We start from the raw sequence: 6000 nt of genomic DNA, 5'->3' as shown, positions 1-6000 counted from the left end.
AAGCTAGACCCGATAACTTGTGCACGATATTACAAGCATAGAACAAATGCACTGAAGAGATTGATCTCCACAAATCACTCTTTCTTCGAGAAAGTTGTAGACTATTTCTCAGTAACTGAATTTCAAAATCGTGAAAACGAATGACCATTTCCACATCTGGATTGAAAACGCTCCAATCTATGGAAGACAAACAAATGCAAGCATTATAGAATTTGTGGATACCTACATTACATGCACAACAGATCATTTGGAACCAAATATAGCTATAATGCATAAACACCATAATACAAAACAATGCAAGAAAACTAAAAATGCAAACTGTAGGTACAATTTCCCAATGCCACCAATTAAGAATACCACAATACTCGAACCATTAGAAGAAGCAACAGAAACAATACATTCAATTGCAACAATCATTCTTGCCAAAATACAAAAAACAACTTACAATAACACATTTACATTCAAAAATTTCATAGATGAACTTGGAATAAATGAAGACGACTACATAATGGTCTTAAGATCTACAATTAATAGGCCAACACTTTACCTCAAAAGAAAGCCTTCAAACATATGGAATAATAGCTTCTCGAAAAAAATCCCACACATTTGGAATGCAAATACAGATGCACAATATGTCCTCAATGCATATGCCGCAGCAATGTATTGTAGCTCATACATGGCAAAAGTTGACAAGTCGATGACAAATACATTCAAAAGAATTCGCAAGGACCACCAACAAAACAATAGAGATGCAATCAAAATGATGTCAAAACTAGGAAACACTTTACTAAATGTGCAACAAATGTCATCTCAACAAGCAGCTCACCTTGCTCTTTTAGTTCCATTAAATTATAATTTTTGAAAATGCATTTTCCTTGATACTAGATCTAACAATGACCGAACATTTATACTGAAACCTACAAAAGACTTAGACAAAGAAGATGATGACTTTGTAAATGTAATGTGCAAATCCCTAATCGACTACTACTTAAAGCGGCCTCAATCTATTTCTCATATTTGCCTTGTTGAATTTGCCTCCAATTATAGAAAAGATGGAAGTAAGCCACAAGCAAAAACCAAACCCAAGGTAATATGTTTTATCAACTTCAATAAACATTTTGACATAGAAAACCATTGTAGAGAACAATTATTACTATACATGCCATTCATTGTAAGTGAACAAACTCTCAAACAAAACTTCCCCACATGGGAATACGCATATGCCTACAATGAAAAAAATATTCTAATCAACCGTGCAAAATTTTGCTAGAACACAAACAAAACATGGGGTGACATTAACGAGACAATTGATGCAATAAACAATGATGATCACTCCGCTGAAAATACATCAACAATCATCAAAAAATTGAACAAAGAAAATGAATATGACATAGAACAAGATATCGAAGCCAAATTCAACAAAACAATCAACAATAGACCTCGAAGAGCCTTTGAAATCACATGACACCCACAAATTATAGACAACAATGAGTACTATAGACTCAAAAGATTATTAAATAGAGAACAACAGGCAATCATTAAAGACATTATGATAATAAAAAGCTAAAAAAAAATTAAACACCCCAATACATCTATTCTTAATAGGAGGCACTGGAATTGGAAAAACATTCACTACAAGAACTATTTACCAAGCTCTAATTTTCCTATATAGCAATAGTATTGATATAGACCCTGACAAACCAAAAGGCATAATGGCTGCATATACAGGAAAAACAACATACAACATTGGTGAAACAATATTACATTCAGCATTACACATACCGTCTAATAAATCAGAATTCACTCCATTAAAAACTGAGACACTAGATACAATGTCCAAAACCTATAGTGAACTACGTGTACTACTGATTGATGAAATTTCATTGGTAGGATCGACCTTCTTGTGATATATAGATAAATGACTACGAGATATTATGCAAATTCCCACTTCCTACTTTGGAAACATTGACACAATATTTTGCGGTGACTTATACCAGGTTGTCCCGGTATTGGACTCTAATGTGTTTGACAACAAACCTAGTTCAACAAAATTAATGCCCTACAACTTTTGGGCAAACAACGTTAAGTGCTACTCACTAACAACAACAATGTGACAAAAGGATGAACAATTCATAACTACTCTCGATAGAAAACGAGTAGGATCACAAACAAATAATGGCATACAGTACCTCAACCAAAGTTGCTTGCGACCACCACCGCTCAATCCAACATTTCCATACCTGTTCTTCAGGAGGAAGGACGTTGATGCACACAACAAAAATATGTTATCCATAATTCCAGGTAACCAAATTATATTAGATGCGATTGACAATGTTGACAATAATTACAATGCAACACAAGTTTACAACCATGCAGCAACACTTCCAATTCAAATCATCCTCAAACCAAATATTCTTGTAGAGATTATTGGGGGAAACTACAACACAGAAGATGGGCTTGTCAATGGATCAGATGGTGTATTCAAAAGCTACACAACACATCTAGAACATGATATAATTTGGATCCACTTTAATGATCCCAAAATTGGCCATCAACAAAGGGAAAAACTAGCTCACAACTATACAACAACAATTCAAAACGATTGGGTTCCCATATTTTGAGTCACAAGGCCCATTCCAAAAGTACTAACGAACAAATAAAAATTAGAAAGCAATTTCTCATACAAATTGCATGTGCTCGAACAATACATCGATCTCGAGGACTAACACTACATGGCCTTGCATTTGACCCATCCGGAATCACACAACATGGTTTAACATACACAACACTCTCACAAACAAGGACAATTGAATCATTATTTCTATTAAAACCTTTGCAACCAAAATATTTCTAAGTCAAACAAAACATCCACCACGAGATGTCTCACCTTCACGCATATTCACAATGGGAATTTGACAATGTCAAAACTTGCTCACTGCAAACATTACACATATTACTGTGCACATTGAATACTTGAGGCTTCAAAACCCATTCAGATGATATTAAGAATAACTATGACCTTATGTCATGTCATATCTTGTGCTTTCAAGAGGTGCACCTACCTCCATCACATACAAATGTGCTTGACCAATATAATACACACACATTGTATCATATACATGGCATAACAACATTTACATCGAACAATCTACCAGTCTACAATACAAGAGACCACACTTCAGAAAATATAGAAGCTATGACATTGATAGTTCATCACAACACTGAACTTGATATTTCTAATATCTACATACGACCAAATGCCCCCATTTTAGAAATAATGGCCATAATGTCAAACATAGTTAGACATCCACTCGCACATAAAATATTTTTAATTATGGGTGACTTCAACTTGGACATGTGTAAAGAGAACATTATGTCTAACAGACTCATGAAACACATGCAACAATACAACACAAATTTCGTCCTAAACAAAAGTCATGCTATCAACAGACCACTAATTGACCATGTTTGGACAAATTCAACATCATCTATATGTTTTGTATCTAAATCTGAAGCATATTGGACAAACCACCTTGCAACTACACTTAGTATTCATTGTATAACATGATATTTCATTCTAGCAATGTCCATAATGATTCCAAATTACCTTCTACTCTTATTGTAGATACATTCACTCATATTTCTGTTTGCAATAGTCACAATGAACACAACAGATGCAGCAGATTGGGCAAATCAAGAAGAGCAAAACCAGCCTCAAAGGTAACAACAAAATTGGCTCTCCTTCTTTACATGACCATGTATATATGAAATAGCTGACTATGATTTCTTACCATGTTTAACAGAGCTGAAGTAGAGGACCTCATAGATACAAAACAACCAAAACAGCCTAAAAGGTAATGCCTTAATTTGTTCTTATAATTCAGTAAATCATAGACATTACTGACCTGTAAAAATATTTTTGCTACTTATAACAGGCAAAAGCTCAATACTAAAACCCCCTTAACTATAGAAGATTTGAATGGCAGAAAGGCAGGCACATTTTTTTCTAGCAATGTCTTGGTTGTCTACAAAGTGGTGCTTGACAAAGGAACAAGCTCACGTGAAGTCTTGCATGCTGACTTAACAAATTCTAAAGGAGAGATGTCCATAACACTTATTGTTGGTACAAATCTATTGCACAACTTTGAAAATAAAATCATTCCAGGTAGTGGAATAGCAATAACGGACTTCAAAGTATCAGCAAAAGGTGACTATGATCGTGGAGATGCCAATTGCATTTTACTATTGACAAAATCCAGCACAGTGGAAACAATCAAGCCACTCACAATTGAATACAAGTTCATTCCAAGCACAACAATAAAACATCTACTAATGAGTACAAGTGAATACCCAAATGGATCAATAGCTGCAATAGTTGTATCAGCAAACAAAAAAGAGAATCAACACATACTTGAGATCAAGGATGACCATACTGATATGGATAGAGCACCGGTATACTCCTAATACTTCTATAATCCTCATTTACCATTCTATCTTCAAATCTTACTCATTAATCCTACAATATACTATGATAAACAACTCTACATGCACGCCAAATTTGCCCACCTTTATTCCCAAATGGAAGAACAGCTACAAAAAAATGACCCTCCAATCTTGCTCTTCAGAAACATTACCAAAAAGCAAGACCACAAACATGTTCGCACAAGTCTCTCAACATACATTTGTAGACTCAATGACAAAAAGACACTACAAAGACTCCATGACTTGTTACACACAACAATCAAGGTAATTTTAAGTAATATCACTCATTCTTTATTTTCTTAGCTTCATTCTCGTATCCCACTAACATTCTTCTATTTCATACATGTTGGATTTTTAAGTTCCACAAATGCATATTCAAACCCATTATGTGCATTTTGCCCCAAATGCAATTACAGATTTGACAGCTATGGCAATTTGGATGGAGACAAAGCTCAATGTACCAAATGCAACGAACAAGTCAACTACATATACTCACTGCATATCAAAGCAATGATAACAAAAGACAACAATCAAACCATCTAGTGTTTTCTACAAAAGAATATCGCTAAACAAATTTGGCCATCTTTTAAGAACATGACTTATGAAGACTACATCAATGACAAATCAGCAGTCATTTTTATGCTACAAGATTTCACAATCAGAGACAAGTTCACTATCAATCAAAACACCATGATAACATGACTCATACCACTTGACAATTAACTACTGCAATCTTCTCCAAGGTATATAAACTAGTACTCTTTTACCTCACAGAATTTCATTTCATCTTTTAATATGCTATTAATGCTCTTGCTTGAACCATCTTTCTCTGCAGGTCATCACAGTGAAAGAAATCTGAAGACGACAATTGCTCTATGCTAACTTACTAATCTTCATGACCGTATATATTATAAGTATTGTTAATACTCTTTTGAACAAACGTACTATCTATATGCAAATTTGGACATCTCCATGTTAAATTTTTCATCTTCATTGCTACATATATTGTTAATGCTCTTTTCAATAGATATACAATCTAAGTGCTTGAATATTCTCCTGCACCTTTTAATTAGTTATCAGTTTTCCAATTCACTGTCTCTACTTACAGCCATAGCTATAAAATAGTTAAATCATGTCACACCCACCAATGTTAATACCACATTTAACTATAAATATTTTTTTGGTTTGGACTGAGGTTACATTGTTTCAATTATATCTCTTCATCCAAAAATAAGTGCATTGCACAATTCTGTCAACATTAATGTTTTGAATATGCTTATGAATCTGCTCTTTGTCCCGAATACAACATCTGCTCTTGGCTGTACCTTGCTGGCAACTGGGTAAATTCCTTGTTGTTACCAAAGGATATAAAACTTCTACCTCACTTGATCTTTCTAACAAGTTCAACGGAAAAATACGCACCTCACTTGTCCAACTCTCCAACCTCCGCTCCTTGTAAGTCACCATTTTGTCTAATTTTCATTGTTAAACTTTTTCTAGACAGATATTTTTTATCTT

This window comes from Cupressus sempervirens, chromosome 2 (assembly GCF_028749045.1).
Source record: "Cupressus sempervirens isolate cs-2001-9-10 chromosome 2, ASM2874904v1, whole genome shotgun sequence".
NCBI lineage: Eukaryota > Viridiplantae > Streptophyta > Pinopsida > Cupressales > Cupressaceae > Cupressus > Cupressus sempervirens.
This window is presented reverse-complemented; position numbering follows the sequence as displayed.